This window comes from Sciurus carolinensis, chromosome X (assembly GCF_902686445.1).
Source record: "Sciurus carolinensis chromosome X, mSciCar1.2, whole genome shotgun sequence".
In the NCBI taxonomy this organism is placed as follows: domain Eukaryota; kingdom Metazoa; phylum Chordata; class Mammalia; order Rodentia; family Sciuridae; genus Sciurus; species Sciurus carolinensis.
In genome coordinates, this window is record NC_062232.1 from 73,040,364 (window position 1) to 73,059,765 (window position 19,402).

A 19,402-nucleotide genomic window follows, 5' to 3' on the forward strand; every position below is an offset into this window, starting at 1 on the left:
AGAACACATACCACATGGAAAGTTCCTAAAACTGTACATTTTTGAAGGGCAAGTCTGCCAGGTGTGCACCTTCTAGGAGAAACACAAGGGGAAATAATATTTTTCCCTTAACAATTAAGTGGTAAAGGGTAAAATGTTGAGCGTTTCATGATAAAGAGAACTTTAAAATTAGAGGTCCTACAAGATCTCCCTTTACTCACTAAAACACACAATCCAAAAATCCATTAATATTTTGGAATGATAGTTATAGAAGAACACATCTTTAAGCTAGTAATACCTGAATATCCATCAAAACAAAATGCAAAAAATGATAAACAAACCATAAAATGCCAAGAATAAAGTATGCAAATTAAAACTGAGCTACAAAAACTAAACAATATTTCCTCCATAAAAGGAAGCATAAATATATAAAAAAATTGCAAAATAAAAGGAACTAAATATACTAAAAAAGAATTTGAGATATGAATATCCATGAAAACACATATTGAATAGTAATTCATTAATAACAAAATGGTCAAAAACAACTTTAAGACATGAGAAAAGAATTGATTTAAATCATGATACAAATAAAACTACCAAATTTTCTCAGAGATAAGAAATCATTTATAAGATAAACAAGAGTGAATAGAGATGAATATTTAGCAAAAGAAATATTAAATAAAGGAAAGAAAGCAAACAGTACAATATAAATGAGTTAACAAGTAAAATAGGTAGTAGAAGAATTAGTAGAAATGGATGCCGTCAAGGCAAGATAAATAATCATTAATTATGAACTTCTTTCAAAATATAAAAAGGTACTGAATTTGTGAATTTAAAAGTATCAATGACTAAATGAGAAATCGATGATTAAATGAGAATAGTCAAGGACTTAAAATCTGCATACTACAGTGATGTAGCCACATCAATGTTTATAGCAGCTCAATTCACAATATCTAAGCTATGGAACCAACCTAGATGCCTTTCAATAGATCAATGGATTGAGAAAATGTGGCTTATATACAAAATAGAATATTACTCTGTCTTAAAGGAGAACAAAATTATGGAATTTGCAGGTTAATGGATAGAGTTGGAGACTATTATGCTAAGTGAAATAAATCAATCCCAAAGGCCAAAGGTTTTCTCAGATATGTGGATGCTGATCCATAATGGGAGGGGGAATGAATGGAGGAACTTTGGATTGTGCAGAAGGATGTGAGGGGAGGGAAGAAGACAGCAGGTGCAAAGATGGTGGAATGAGATTGACAGCATTAATGTAAGTATTTGTATTATTGCATGAATGGTATGGACTCTACATCATATACAACCAGAGAGGTGAATAGTTGTGCTCCATTCATGTACAATAAATTGAAATGCATTCTACTGTCATGTATAACTAATTAGAACAAATACAAATTTAAAAAAAAAGAGTAAAAAATAATAATAAAAAATAATAAAAAGACAAAGTGCCAAATAACTAAATACCAGGAATCTAAATTAAACTTACTTTTAGCTAAAGAAAAAATGGGCAGATATGAACTTACACATTAGAAAGATTATACAAATCCATGTTGATTTAATATGCAAACCACTCAGATAATTATTATGAGGAATAAAAAATAAAACTACTAAAATTAATAATAATTACATTTGCATGTTAAATGATAGGCAATGCAAATATAAATTAGATATAGAAGATTCAAGAAATGGGGAGGAAAAGTATGTAACTAGGGAGTTTTCTTATAGGCATATTTTCTCTTAATATTATACACATTTTTTTATTTCAGTTGTTATACTTACAAGCATATTAAGTTGCCATAACTTCAAAATAGGTTTTTATACTGACGAGGTGTTCTTTGTAAGTCTCATGGTAACTCCAAAGCAAAAATCCATCCATAATAGACAAATCAAAAGTAATAAGCAAGTAATCAAAGCATACCAGTAGAGTAATTCACTTAATCACCAAAGAAGACTATGAAATAGAAAAAAATAAGGGAACTGCAACAAAAATAGAAAATGAGTTATATAAGGGTTCTATTAAGATCTTACTTGTCAATAAATTACTTGAACATAAAATTAAGTTCTACAGTCAGAAGACCTGAAGGAACTTGATACATTAAAAAATGAGTTCCTACTGTATTTTGTTTACAAGAAACTCATTTTACCTGTAAAGACAAATATGAACTAAAAGTAAAGGGGTTGGATAAGATATCCCATGCAAAATGGAAGCCAAAAGAAAATAAGAGTGGCCATAATAATATATAAAATAAACAATTTAGAGGCAGTAAGAAAAGAGAAGGGATGTTATTATATAAGGTTGAAGGGGTCAATCAACAATAGGAAATAAAAACTCCAAATACATGTAACAACCAGTATCACAGCACCTAAACATATAAAGCAGGTATAAGTAACACTTTACTTTCAGCAGCAGACAGATCACCCAGACAGAATATCAATAAAGAAATTACAGAGTTAAACTACACCAAATTGACCTAAATGTCATCAATATAACATTCCATCCAGGACAGATCATATAAGAGACCTCAAAATAAGTGTCAAGACATTTTTAAGAATACAATCATCTCCTATATTTTCTGATAATAAAGCTAGAAATCAGTAAACTGTAAATTGGTAACAGTAATTAGTAGAAAGAAAAACTCTGAAAAATATATAAATACATGGAAATTAAATAACTAACCTTCAAATGAACAATGGATCCAGGAAGAAGTCAAGAAGGAAACTTTTAAAAAAATTATTGAAACAAATGAAAATGGAGACATACATACCAAAAAATGTGATACAGCAAAATCAATATTCACAAGGAAGTTTAAAGCAATCAATACCCACATGAAAAAGAAAAAGGAAGATCTCAGATAAATAGCCTAACACTGCAATTCAAGTAACTAGAAAGATAAGAACAAATTAAAACAGAAATTAGTAGAAGAAAGTAACAGTAAAGGTCAGATAGAAATAAGTTGAACCTAAAATAAAGAAAAAGAGATCAGTGAAAAAAAGAACTTTCTCTTCAAAAAGATAAAATAGATAAGCCCTTAACTAGTCTATGTATGAAAAGGAGAGAGAAGACTCAAAGACAGAATCATATATAAAATGGATTTATTACAACTACATAAAATAAAAATAAAGAATCACTGGGTGTGATGGCCCACACCTGTAATCCCAGCGACTCTGGAGGCTGAGGCAGGGGGATCATGAGTTCGAAGCCAGCTTCAGCAATAACAAGGCACTAAGCAACTCAGTGAGATCCTGTCTCTAAATGAAATACAAAAATAGGGTTAGTGATGTGTCTCAGTGGTTGAGTGCTTCTGATTTCAAAACAAACAAAATGAAAAACAAAAAACAACAAAGAACCCTTAGAGATTGTTATGAAGAACAATATGCCAAAATTTGATGATCTAGAAAATAAAACTTTAGTAGATGCATATACCTTGCCAAGACAGAATCATAAAGAAATAAAAAAATTGAATAGACCAATAATGAATAACAAATTTGAGTCAATAATAAAATATCTTCCATCAAAAAATAAATAAATAAATAAAATCAAAGACCAGATGACTTTACTGCTGAATTCTATTCAGGCACTTTAAGAAAGAACTAACACCAGTTCTCCTTAAGTTTCTCTAAAAATATGGAGCAGTAAGGAATTCTTCAAAACACATTCTGCAAGGCCAGACACTAAAACCAGATAAGGACACGCATAAACACACACACATAAACACATGCAGACACATGCACTACCATACTGAACAATATCCTTTGTAAGCACAGATGCAAATATACTGAATGATATGCTAGAAAACTGAATCCAGGAGCACACTAAAATATTTTACCATGATAATGTGGGACTCATCCTAGAGAGCAAGGATGGTTTGATATATGTAAAGAAATAAATTTGATAAAGCATATTAACAGAATGAAGGGAAGACATGATATACTTTCAACTGATGCAGAAAAAGCATTTGATAAAATTTAGCATCACTTTATGAAAGAAAAACTGGACACATTAGGCATAGAAAGAACATTCGTCAACTCAATAAAAGGCATTTGTAATAAGTCAACAGCTGACATTATATTGAATGGTGAAAGTAAAAGGCTTTGCGCTAAGTTCTGGAATATAACCAAGATGCTTACTTCTATCACTTTTATTCAAAACACTGCTACAAATCCTAGCCAGCACAATTAGGAAGGTGAGAGAAATAAGAAACAAAAACAAAAGGAAGAAGCAGCCAAATTTTCACTGTTTATAGATGGCATATCCTTATACATATAAAAAACCCTGATGATATAAATTATACTCTGAGGCTAAAGAAGATAAATCAAAGTGTCCCAGTAAAAGCAGGCGGGAAAGAAGCAAATAGAGCAAATTTCTTTCTCCACCTTGTTCTGTTCAAGCCCTCAGAAGATTTGATAATACCCACTCACATTTTGGAGGGCAATAGGCAGAGTCTATTGGCCCAAATATTATCTTTTTCTGAAGCATCCTCAGAGTAAAAGATCAAAATAATATTTAAACTTGGTTCTCTGTAGCTACTCATATTGGTGCCAAATTTAACCATAACAAAAATCAACAATAAAACAAGCTCAAAAACAAAATAATTCAGCAAATTATTAGTATATACAATTGACATGCAAATAACCATTGATATTTGCATATATTAAACAATCACTGGTTTGAACACATAATGATAGAGAAAAATTTATATACAATAAAAATAAAACAAATAATTAGGAATAAATTACTATGAAATATATAAAACTATATGATGAAAGTATATAATGCTATTGTAAGAGAAAATGGACTTGAAAAATGAAAAGAAACCATTGGTAATTGAATTGAATTTCTCAACATTGAAAAGATGTTAATTATCATTTGTGGATTTATGTATTTAATGTAATCCCAACAAAACTATCAATAAACTTTTTGTTGGAATTTGAGATCCTGATGTTATCAGAAAAGAATCTCTTTGCCAGCCATTTTTAAAAGTATCTGTAATTTAAAGCTTGGTTATTTTACATAGATAATTTGGTCAGTGGAATAAAAAAGAAATTTCAAATATATACCCAAGTGCATATGGACATTCAGTTTTTTTTCAAATAAATGATGCAAATGGTGACTTTTAAATAAAGTTGCTTGAATAAGTAAGTACCCATTTGTCAAGTGGTAAAAGTTGATTCACACTTCATACCATTCATAAAGATAAACTCCAATGAACAAATTTGCTAAATTTAAAAATTACAAATTGGTAACTATTATAAAAAGTCATGGTTGAAATACTTAAAACATGGTGCTGAAGCAGTTGGACATAGATCTCAAATTTGATCTTACACTTTATACAAATGTGAACTCAAAATACATCAAGAGATTATATATAAAATATATCAGGAGATTATATGTGCAATGTAAAACTTTTAAAAAATTACAAAACATTAAAAATTCAAGACCAGCTGAACAGTTTTTAAGTGTGATATGAAAGATAATGGTGTACGTAGTGTGAAAGTGTAAAGATGAAATAGATATTTCAGGAAAACCTCAATTTGTAAGAAAGCAGAACTGGCTACAGTAATGAGACAAAGTAGCCATCACACACAGAAACAACTTAATAGGGACAATGAGGTGACCTATGAAATCTAAATTATCTAAAGTACTTGTAGTCTAAACTCCTGAAAGATCCAAAAATATAATCCTACATATGATTATTTTAAAGACATTTATTTATACTTTTAAAGAGAATTTATTGAGATACATATAAAGAAAAACAGAACATGTTATAGCCCAATTTACATGATAAAATGTGCAATAACAACACACATTTTGACAAAAAATTAGGCATATTAATAATGGTTAAATGGATGTAACATTTATGAGTAAATTAACCACATACTAAAGAAATAGTTCAGAAAGCAAAATGTGTACACATTTCACTATTTGGTAAATGTGTGCTCACAGATTTTTAACTACAGTCATCAGAAATAAAGTGAGAGAAAAATCTAAGTTTTTTGTGAGATTGATCAAAAACTGAAATGGATCATCCCAACAAATGCAGTATCCAATGGAGTTGAGATCTTGAGTACATTATAGTTTTTTTGTGTGTGTTCTTTTATTTTTATGTTTTTTCTTTTTCTTTATATTTCTTTTCTTACTTTGCATATATTTTTTTTCTTTAACTTCCCTATTTCCCTGGATTCTCTTTCTTTTTTTTTCTCCCTCTAAAAGCCAACTTCTATTGATTCCTCTTTCATTCTTCTTATAATGTTTTAATTCTATCTTCTGTCCTCCTTCCTCATAAACATAACATCCTACACCACTCCTCTTCTCCTCAGGGCTTGAGGTGAGGCAGGATATCATGGCAGAAAAGTCTTGCAGAGGGAAACAGCTCACATAATGATTAGAAAACAAGAGAGTCTCCACTTTCCACATACAAATATATACCCACAAACTAGGACCCAATTCCCTCCTCCTCCAGTCACACTCTACCACTTCATTTACAACTCAGTTAATCCCTATCAGGGGATTAATTCACTGATGGTATTAAGACTGTTAAAATCCAATCATTTCTCCTCCCAACTTTCTTGCATTTTCTCACACATGAGCTTTTGGGGAGCAGTTCACATCCAAACCATAACAATATTCGAACTGATCCAAGATGTAAAGATGATATAAGGCGTAAAACCTGAGATAAATTTCAGGAAGAGAAATATCACTTCAATAAAGAGATAGAGATTCTGAAAAGAAAGCAAGCAGAAATGCTTGAAATTAAGGAATCAATAAATCGAATTAGAAATTCAATAGAAAGTATTACCAAGAGACTAGATCACATGGAAGATAGTACATCAGGCAATAAAGGAAAAATACATAATCTTGAAAATAAAGGTAACTACAAAGAGAAGATGGTGAGAAAAATCATGAACAGATAATCCAAAAATTATAGGATAACATGAAAAGACCAAAACTTAAGATTTATTGGATAGATGAAGGTGCAGAGATACAAATCAAAGGAATGCACAATTTTTTCAATGAAATAATATCAAAAAATTCTGAAATCTAAAGAATGAAGTGGAAAATCAAGAGGCTTACAGGACCCCAAATGTACACAATTACAAGAGACCCACAAGATACATTATAATGAAAATGCCTAAAATAAAGAACAAGGATAGAATTTTAAAGACCAGAAAAGAAAAAATACAAGATTACATACAGGAGAAACCAATTCGGATCTCAGTTGATTTCTCAGCCTAGACCTTCAAATCTTGCAGGTACTAGAATAATATATTTCAAACTCTAGAAATCCTGCACTACAGAACATTCTCAACAAAATATTTCATGATGATGAAATGAAAAAAAAAAGAAAAAAGAGAAAACCAACAAAGGGAGGAACTACACTTAAGGAATAGTCAATCAAAGAAGAAACCAACTCCTATTAAAAGTCAGAAATAAACCAAAATGACTGGGAGTACAAATCACATCTCAATAATAACCTTGAATATTAATAGCCTAAACTCATCAATCAAAAGACTGGCAGATTGAAAAAAAAAAAAAAACAAGACACAACAATACACTGTCTTGAAGAGACTCACCACATAGGCAAAAACATTCACAGACTGAAGGTAAAAGGATGGGAAAAAACATGTCACTCATGTGGGCCACTTAAACAAGCAGACCCCTGCTTCATCCTCATATCAGAAAAAGTGAACTTCAAGCCAAAGTTAATCAGAAAGAAGGACATTTCAGACTGCTTAAGGGAAAGATATATCACCAACACATAACAATTGTAAATATTTATGCCCCCAACAATGGAACTCTGTACATAAAAAAAAAAAAAAACCTTCTTAATTCCAAGAGTCAAATAGAACACAACACAATAATACTGGGTGACTTTAACACACCTCTTTCAATACTAGATAGATCTTCCAGACAAAAATCTAAACAAACAATCTGTAGAACTAAATAAAAAAATCAATAATTTAGATTTAATGAACATATATAGAATATTTCATCCATCAATGAATGACAAATATTTTTCTCAGCAACACATGGATCCTTCTCTAGAATAGACCATATCTTATGCCACAAAGCAACTTGTAGCAAATACTAAAAAATAGAGGTAATACCCTACATTCTATGAAATCATAATGTAATCAAATTAGAAATCAATAATAAAACAAAAAAATTGAAGCTGCTTTAACACCTGGAGACTAAATAATACATTATTGAATGATGAATGAATACCAAAAGAAATTAGGGATGAAATAAAAAAAATACTTAGTGGTAAATGAGAACAGTGATACAATATACCAAAACTTCTGGGACACTGTAAAGGCAGTGCTAAGATGAAAGTTCATTGAATTGAGCTCATTCATTAAAATAAAAGAAAGTCAATGAAAAAATGAACTAAAATTACATCTCAAAGCCCTAGAAAAACTAGAAAAAAACAAGACCAACAGAAGACAGGAAAATATAAATTCAGAGATAAAATCAATAAAAATTGAAACAAAAGAAACAATTAAAAAATTGACAAAATAAGAAGTTGGTTCTTGGAAAAAAGTAAATAAAGTTGATAAACCTTTAGCCACACTAATGGAGAGAAACAGAGAGAAAAGTCAAATTACTAAAATTTGTGATGGAAACCAATGAAATACAGGAGATAATTAGAAACTATTTTGAAAATTTTACTGTAGTAAAATAGAAAATTATGAAAACATAAGCTTATTTCTAGTCATATGACTTACCCAAATTGAATTGGGAGAACAGACACAATTTAAATAGGCCAATTTCAAGCAATGAAACAGAACATGCTATTAAAGCCTACCAACTGAGAAAAGCACTCACAGATTCTTAGCAGAGTTCTATAAGATGTTCAAAGAAGAATTAACACCAATACTCCTCAAATTACTCCATGAAATAGAAAAGGAGGGAACCCTTCCAAACTCATTCTATGAGGCTAATATCACCCTGATACCAAAACCACACAAAGACACATAAAGGAATGAAAACTTCATACCAGTATCCCTGATGAACATAGATGTAAAATTTTTCAATAAAATTCTGTCAAATCACAACCAAAAGTGTATTAAAATGATAGTACCCCACAATCAATTGAAGTTCATCCCAAGGATGCAAGGTTGGTTCAACATACAAAAATAATAAACCCAATTTATCACATCAATAGACTTAAACATAAGAATCATATGATTGCCTAAATAGATGAGGAAAAAGTATTTGACAAAAAAGAGCACCCATTCATGTTCAAAACACTACAAAAACCAGGTATATTAAGAACATACCTAAACATTTAAAAGCTATCTATGCTAAACCCATGGCAATATCATTCTAAATGGAGAAAAATTGAAAACATTCCTTCTAACAACTGGAACAGGACAAGGATACCCTCTTTCATCACTTCTAATCAATATCATCCTTGAAACTCTAGCCAGAGCAATTGGCCAGAAGAAAGAAATTAAAGGGATGTAAATAGGAAAAAAGAACTCAAATTATCACTCTTTGCTGATGACAGGATTCTTTATTTAGAACATCCAAAAACCTCCATCAGAAAACTTCTAGACTAATAAATGAATTCAGCAAAGTAGCCGGATATAAAATCGACACCCATGAATCAAATGCTTTCTTATACATCAGTGTTGAATCCACTGCAAGTGAAGTTAAGAAAACTACTACATTCACAATAGCCTCGAAAAATGAAAAAAATACTTATGAATTAATCTAACATTAGAAATTGATGACCTCTACATTGAAAATTACAGAATACTAAAGAAAGAAATTAAAGAAGACTTTAGAAGATGGAAAAATCTCCCATGCTGTTGGGTAGGTAGAATTAACATTTTCATAATGGCCATACTACCAGAAGTGTTATATAGATTTCATGCAATTCCCACTAAAATTCCAATGACATTCATCATAGAACTAGAAAAAGCAATCCTGAAATTTATTTGTAACGAGACCCAGAATAGTCAAAGCATTTCTTAGCAAGAAAAATAAAGCAGGGGGCATCACAATACCAGACATTAAGCAAAACTAAAGAGCCACAGTAACAAAAATATCATGATTTTGGCACCAAAACAGATTCACAGATCAATCCAGAATAGAAGACAGAGACAAACCCACATAAATACAATTACCTCATACTAGACAAAGGAGCCAAAAGCATTCACTGGAGATAGGTTAGGGTCTTCAAAAAATGGTGATGGGAAAACTGGAAATCCATACATAGCAAAATGAAATTAATTTCTTATCTCTTGCCCTGCACAAAACTCAACTCAAGGTGAATCAAGAACTTAGGCACTAGAACAGAGACCCTGTGTCTAATAGAAGAAAAAGTTAGGCCTGAATTTTCACCATGTTGGCTTAAGAACTGACTTCCTTAGCAAGACTCTGAAAGTGCAAGAAATAAAATCAAGAATCAATAAATGGGATGAATTCAAACTAAAAGTCTTCTTCTCAACAAAGCAAACAATTATGAACATGAAGAGAGAGAGTCTACAGAATGATAGAAAATCTTTACCCTCTCACCTCAGATAGAGCATTAATCTCCAGGAAATATAAAGAGCTCAAATAACACACAAAAAAAAAACCCAAATAACCCTGTCAACAAATGAATTAAGGAAATGAACAGACACTTCAATGGAGAAGAAATACAATTGATCAACAAATACATGAAAAAATGTTCAACATCTCTAGAAACTAAGTAAATGCAAGTCAAAACTACTCAAGATTTCATCTTGCTGCAGTGAGAATGGCAATTACCAAAAATATGAGCAACAATAAATGCTGGCGAGGATGTGGGGGAAAAGGTACAGTCATACATTGCTGGTGGGACCGCAAATTGGTACAACTACTATGGAAGGCAGTGTGGAGACTCCCTAGAAAACTTGGAATGGAATCACCATTTGACCCAGCTATCTTACTCCTTGTTGTATACCCAAAGGAGTTAAAATCAGCATTCTACAGTGATGCAGTCACATCAATGTTTATAGCAGCTCAACTCACAATAGCTAAACTATGCAACTAACCTAGGTGCTCTTCAACAAATGAATAGATAAAGAAAATGTGGTATATGTATATGCAATGGAATATTACTAAGACTTATAGAAGAATCAAATTATGGCATTTGGCAGTAAATGAATGGAGCTGAAGAATATCATGCTAAGTGAAATAAGTCAATCCTCAAAAACCAAAGGCTGGCTCCAAAGATGGCAGACTACAGGGCGACTGCATTTCATGTTGCTCCAGGACTCAGGATTCAAAAGAGAAGATAGTGAGTGACTTGGGACCAACTCAAAGCTGCCGGGTGAGTCTCTCCCGTTGGGGAGGCGTCCTGGATGGGGCGGTAGCCCCGGAACGCAGGGAACTTTGTGAAGTAGAGTTGCCCGATGAGACACCTCTCCCCCCGCTGGAGGGGTAAACACGGACAGCGGGGAACTTTGCAGAGGAGGCCGCGCAGCACAACACTTGGTTTCGGAGCAACCTGCCAGGGCTCCGGCGGCTGCCAGAGGAAGAGCTGGGCGGTGAGCTATTTGGACTGAGCGACCTCCTGAACAACGGGGGGGCTGTCCTGAGGAGGTGGAGGTGCGCAGTGAGTTGCTTGGTCTCCAAGTGCCCACACAGAACAGCGGGTGGCTGCCTGGAAGAAGAGGCGAGCGGCGGGTCACTGGGGCTCGGAACATATGTACGAGGCTCCAGGTGGCTGCTCAGAAGAGGGGTCGTATAGCCAGGCGATTAGGTGCAAAGCACGGTTTGGTCCGGGGACCTAGGTGCCCTTTGTTGAAAGAGCTACACAGAGACAAGCTGAGGGGCGGAGCGAAGGTTCCAGGACTGCGGGCAGCTTCCCTAAGGAGGGACAACCTAAGGAGACTCATCTGCGAAGGGTAAGGCTCCCAGGCCCAGGTAGGTCCGGGCCCCTGGGAACGTTGCCTGGGAAGGCTGCCTTGCCCAGGTGGCAAGATACCCTTCTCCCCGCTGGAGCACTGAACACGGAAAGTGGGGAACTTTGCAGAGGAGGCCGCGCAGCACAACGCTTGGTTTCGGAGCAACCTGCCGGGGCTCTGGCGGCTGCCAGAGGAAGAGCTGGGCGGCGGGTCACTGGGGCTCGGAACATATGTATGAGGCTCCAGGCGGATGCTCAGAGGAGGGGTCGCATAGCCAGGCGATTAGGTGCAAAGCACTGTCCGGTCCGGGGACCTAGACACCCTTTGTTGAAAGAGCTACACAGAGACAAGCTGAGGGGCGGAGCAAAGGTTCCAGGACTGCGGGCAGCTTCTCTAAGGAGGGGCAACTTAAGGAGACTTGTCTGCGAAGGGTGAGGCTCCCAGGCCCAGGTAGGTCCGGGCCCCTGGGAACGTTGCCTGGGAAGGCTGCCCTGCCCAGGTGGTAGTTGTGGACTGAAGGGAACCTCTAGGAGGGGAACTGACCAGCGAGACCTCCCCATCGGGTGAGTCTTCCCACCGGGTGAGGTTTTCCCACAAGGACGGTAAAACCAGAGACACAGGCCCAAACAGGCCTTGCCTCAGCCCGCAGACTAGTTCCCCTTTGGATGACCATTGGTCAACAAGTGGAGGCACCTCTGCCCACTACCAGGGAATATACCCCATCTGAAGACCACCACCCCTAGAGAGGCAGCTTCCTTGGGGAACACTGCAGTATCAACTTCCTCTAAGACTTCAGGCTACTGAAGGATAAGAGGGGATACACTAGCAATCTTCAGGGACACTATAAGTCAATAGAGGAAATCTGCAACATCTCAGCAGTCCACTGATACCTGAACGACATGAGAAACAAGGGAAGAAAATGCCTCAAACAAATCTGGATGTTACATCAATAAAATCCAATGACAACATGACAGAAGAAATGTCAGAAAGGGAGTTCAGAATGTACATAATTAACATGATAAGGGAAGCAAACAATGAAATGAAAGAGCAAATGCAGGCATTGAATGAATGCACCAATCAACAGTTAAAAGAACAAATACAGGAAGCAAAAGACCATTTCAATAAAGAATTAGAGATATTGAAAAAAAACAAACAGAAATCCTTGAAATGAAGGAAATAATAAGCCAAATTAAGAACTCCATAGAAAGCATAACCAATAGGATAGAACACCTGGAAGACAGAACCTCAGATATTGAAGACAAAATATTTAATCTCAAAAACAAAGTGGAACAAACAGAGAAGATGGTAAGAAATCATGAACAGAATCTCTAAGAACTATGGGATATCATGAAAAGGCCAAATTTGAGAATTATTGGGATGGAGGAAGGCTTAGAGAAACAAACCAAAGGAATGAACAATCTATTCAATGAGATAATTTCAGAAAATTTCCCAAATCTGAAGAATGAAATGGAAAATCAAGTTCAAGAGGATTATAGGACTCCAAATACAGAAAATTACAACAGATCCACACCAAGGCACATTATAATGAAAATACCTAACATACAAAATAAAGACAGAATCTTAAAGGCTGTGAGTGAAAAGAACCAAATTACATTCAGGGGGAAACCAATACGGATATCAGCAGATTTTTCAATCCAGACCTTAAAAGCTAGAAGGGCCTGGAATAACATTTTTCAAGCCCTAAAAGAAAATGGATGCCAACCAAGAATCTTATACCCAGCAAAACTTACCTTCAGATTTAACGATGAAATAAAATCATTCCATGATAAACAAAAGCTAAAAGAATATACAAAAAGAAAGCCAGCATTACAGAACATTCTCAGCAAAATATTCCATGAAGAAGAGATGAAAAACAAAGAAGCAAATCAACAAAGGGAGGAGCTATCCTAAAGGAACTCTCAATAAAGAGGAACCAAGTTGTGTCAAAAATAAACAAATAAATGAATAAAAAGAATCAAATGACCGGGAATATAACTCATATCTCAATAATAACCCTGAATATTAATGGCCTGAATTCATCAATCAAAAGACATAGACTGGCAGATTGGATAAAAAAGAAAGATCCAACAATATGTTGCCTGCAAGAGACTCATCTCATAGAAAGAGATACACATAGACTAAAGGTGAAAGGATGGGAAAAAACATACCATGCACATGGATTCAGCAAAAAAGCTGGGGTATCCATCCTCATTTCAGATAATGTGGACTTCAAGCCAAAGTTAGTCAGAAGGGATAAAGAAGGACATTTCATACTGCTTAAGGGAACCATAAATAAGCCAGACATAAAAATCATAAATATCTATGCCGCAAACAGTGGCTCACTCATGTATGTCAAACAAATTCTTCACAATCTCAGAAACCAAGTAGACCATAATACAATAATACTAGGTGATTTTAACACAACTCTCTCACCACTGGACAGATCGTCCAAACAAAAATTGAACAAAGAAACCATAGAACTCAATAACACAATCAATAATTTAGACTTAACAGACATTTACAGAATATACCATCCAACGAAGAGTGAATACACTTTCTTCTCAGCAGCACATGGATCCTTCTCTAAAATAGACCATATATTATGCCACAAAGCTAAAGGTAGCAAATACAAGAACATAGAGACACTTCCTTGTATTTTATCAGATCATAATGGATTGAAATTAGAAATAAATGAAAGAGTAAAGAACAGAAATTACTCCAACACCTGGAGATTAAACAATATGCTATTATATGATGAATGGATAACAGAAGATATTAGGAAGGAAATTAAAAAGTTCTTAGAGGTAAATGAGAACAAAGAAACATCATATCAAAATCTCTGGGACACTATGAAAGCAGTACTTACAGGAAAATTTATTTCATGGAGCACATTCAATAAAAGAAGTAAAAGTCAACAAATAAACGACCTAACATTACAGCTCAAAGCCCTAGAAAAAGAAGAACAGACCAACACCAAAAGTAGTAGAAGACAGGTAATAGTTAAACTCAGAGCTGAAATCAACGAAGTTGAAACAAAAGAAACAATACAAAAAATTGACAAAATAAATAGTTGGTTTTTCGAAAAAATAAACAAAATTGATAAACCTTTAGCCACACTAACAAAGAGAAGACGAGAGAAAACCCAAATCACCAAAATTCGGAATGAACAAGGAAATATCACAACAGACACTATTGAAATACAAAACATAATTAGAAGCTATTTTGAAAATCTATACTCCAATAAAATAGAAAATTTCGAAGATATCAACAAGTTTCTAGAGACGTATGAATTACCTAAACTAAACGAGGAGGGCATACACAATTTAAATACACCCATTTCAAGTAATGAAATAGAAGAAGTCATCAAAAGCCTACCAACAAAGAAAAGTCCAGGACCTGATGGTTTCTCAGTCAAGTTCTACAAAACCTTTAAAGAAGAGCTCATTCCAATACTTTTCAAAGTATTCCTTGAAATAGAAGAGGAAGGAACTCTCCCAAACTCATTCTATGAAGCCAATATCACCCTGATACCCAAACTAGACGAGACAGATCGAGGGAAGAAAATTTCAGATCAATATCCTTTATGAACATCGACACAAAAATTCATAACAAAATTTTAGCAAATCGCATACAAAAACATATTAAAAAGATAGTGCACCATGATCAAGTGGGTTTCATCCCAGCGATGCAAGGTTGGTTCAACATCAGGAAATCAATAAATGTAATTCACCATATCAACAGACTTAAAGTCAAGAATCACATGATTATTTCAATAGATGCAGAAAAAGCATTTGATAAAATATAGCACCCCTTCATGCTCAAAGCACTAGAAAAATAGGGATAGTGGGAACGTTCCTTAACATTGTAAAGGCCATCTATGCTAAGCACATGGCTAATATCATTCTAAATGGTGAAAAACTGAAAGCATTCCCCCTAAAATCTGGAACAAGGCAGGGATGCCCTCTCTCACCACTCCTATTCAATATCGTCCTTGAAACTCTAGCCAGAGCAATTAGACAGACCAAAGAAATTAAAGGGTTACGAATAGGAAAAGAAGAAGTCAAACTATCCCTATTTGCAGATGATATGATTATATACTTAGAGGAACCAGGAAATTCCACCAGAACACTCTTAGAATCATAACTGAATTTAGTAAAGTAGCGGGATATAAGATCAATGCTCATAAATCTAATGCATTTTTATACATAAGTGATGAATCTTCAGAAAGAGAAATTAGGAAAACTACCCCATTCACAATAGCCTTGAAAAAATAAACTACTTGGGAATCAATCTCACAAAAGAGGTGAAAGACCTCTACAATGAGAACTACAGAACACTAAAGAAAGAAATTAAAGAACACCTTAGAAGATGGAAAGATCTCCCATGTTCCTGGATAGGCAGAATTAATATTGTCAAAATGGCCATACTACCAAAAGTGCTATACAGATTCAATGCAATTTCAATTAAAATCCCAATGACATACCTTACAGAAATAGAACAAGCAATCATGAAATTCATCTGGAAGAATAAGAAACCCAGAATAGCTAAAGCAATCCTTCACAGGAAAAATGAAGCAGGGGGTATTGCAATACCAGAACTTCAACTATACTACAAAGCAACAGTAACAAAAACGGCATGGTATTGGTACCAAAATAGACAGGTAGATCAATGGTACAGAATAGAGGACATGGACACAAACCCAAATAAATATAATTTTCTCATACTAGACAAAGGGGCCAAAAATATGCATTGGAGAAAAGATAGCCTCTTCAACAAATGGTGCTGGGAAAATTGGAAATCCATATGCAACAGAATGAAACTAAACCCATCTCTCACCGTGCATGAAACTAAACTCAAAATGGATTAAGGACCTTGGAGTCAGACCAGTGATCCTGCATCTTATAGAAGAAAAAGTAGGTCCAGATCTTCAACATGTTGGCTTAGGACCAGACTTCCTCAACAGGACTCCCATAGCACAAGAAATAAAAAGAAGAATCAATAACTGGGATAGATTCAAACTAAAAAGCTTTCTCTCAGCAAAGGAAACTATCAGCAGTGTGAAGAAAGAGCCTATAGAGTGGGGAAAATCTTTGCCAATCATACTTCAGATAGAGCACTAATCTCCAGAATCTATAAAGAACTCAAAAAACTCAACACCAAGACTACAAATAACCCAATTGACAAATGGTCTAAGGAAATGAACAGACACTTCACAGAAGAAGACCTACAAACAATCAACAAACATATGGAAAAATGTTCAACATCTCTAGTAATAAGAGAAATGCAAATCAAAACCACCCTAAGATTCCATCTCACCCCAGTCAGAATGGTGATTATCAAGAATACAAGCAACAACAGGTGTTGGCGAGGATGTGTGGAAAAAGGTACACTCGTACATTGCTGGTGGGGTTGCAAATTAGTGCATCCACTCTGGACGGCAGTGTAGAGATTCCTTAGAAAACTTGGAATGGAACTACCATTTGACCCACCTATCCCACTCCTTGGCCTATACCCAAAGGACTTACAATCAGCATACTACAGAGATACAGCCACATCAATGTTCATTGCTGCTCAATTCACCATAGCTAGATTGTGGAACCAACCTAGATGCCCTTCAGTTGATGAATGGATAAAGAAACTGTGGCATATATATACAATGGAATATTAATCAGCCATAAAGAATGATAAAATTATGGCATTTGCAGGCAAATGGATGAAATTGGAGAATATCATGCTAAGTGAGATAAGCCAATCTCAAAAAACCAAAGGAAGAATGATCTCGCTGATAAGTGGATGATGATACATAATGGGGCATGGGAGGGGTTAGTTTTAGGGTTAGAGTGACGGTTAGGGAGGGGGGCAATAATGGGGGAAGGAAGGACTGTATAGAGGGAAAAGAGGGATGGGAGGGGTGGGGGGAAGGGAAAAATAACAATGAATCAACCAACATCACCCTATATAAATTTGTGATTACACAAATGGTATGCCTTTACTCTATATACAAACAGAGAAACAACAAGTATCCCATTTTTTTACAAAAAAAAAAGGATACCATGAAGAAAGTGAGAAGACAACACAATAAATTAATAAAAAAAAAAAAAAAAACCAAAGGCTGAATGTTTTCTCTGATAGTTGGATGCTAACTCACAATAAGGGGGAGGGAGCTAGGGAAAAATAGAGGTCCTTCAGATTAGACAGATGGAAGTTCAGGGAGGAGAGGGGTAACCAGGTAGGAAGAATAGTGAAATGAATCAGACATTATTATCTTACACGCATACAAAAACTCATTTAAAACTACTGCACCATGACCAAGTGGGTTTCTTCCCAGGTATATAAGGTTTGTTCAACCTAAGGAAATCAAAAAACATAGTTTACCCCATCAATAAATTTAAAGACAAAAATCACATAATTATCTCAGTAGATGCAGAAAAAGCATTTGACAAAATATAGCATCCATTCACGATTAAAACAACAGAAATAATAGGCTGTTTACAGAAGAACTATAAATGGTCAACAAATATATGAAAAACTGTTCAACATCTCTAGCTATTTTGGAAATGCAAATTAAAACTAACCTGAGTTTCCATTTTACTCAGTCAGAATGGCAATTATCATGAATACAAGAAACAATACATGTTGATAAGGATGTAGGGAAAGAGGTTCACTCATACATTGCTAGTAGGACTGAGAATTGGTGTAACCCCTTTGGAGAGCAGTGTGAAGACTCCTGAGAAAACCTGGAAGGGAACCACCATTTGATACAGTTATCCCACTCCTTGGTATATACCCAGAGGACTTAAAGTCAGCATACTAAAGTGATGCAGACGCATCAATGTTTACAGTATCAATTCGCAATAGTTAAGCTATGGAACCAACCTAGGTACCTTTCAACAGATGAGTGGATAAAGAAATATGGTATATATACAAATGGAGTATTTCTCAGCAATAAAGAAGAATGAATTGATGGCATTTGATGGTATTGTCCAGTGGATAGAACTGGAGAATATCATGCTAAGTGATATAAGTCAGTCCCAAAAAACCAAAGGCCAAGGGTTCTTTCTGATATGCGGATGCTAACACACAATAAGAAGAAAGAATAATGGAAGTTCACTCAAACCAACAAAGAGGAATGAAGGGAAGGGAGGGTAGTCAGGAAAATTCAAGACATTAGAAGAAATACATTACTTTTCTATGTTCACATATGCATACATGACTAGTGAAACTCCATACTATGTACAACCACAAGAATGGTATCTTAATTAGAATTAGTTACACACCATGTATGTATCATGTCAAAATACACTTGACTGTCATGTATATCTAAAAAGAACAAAAAGCCCAACCTATTAAAAATTGTTTAAAAAAGAAAAATTGAGGGGAATTTTATATTTTATCTTTGTTACATATAAACATATGGATATGTATTATGTTTTAAAAATATATTATTTTGACCATGCAAACAAATTCTTGTTCTAAAAATGACTCAAGTCAAATTACACAATATTATGGATGTTATTCTTGGATTCCT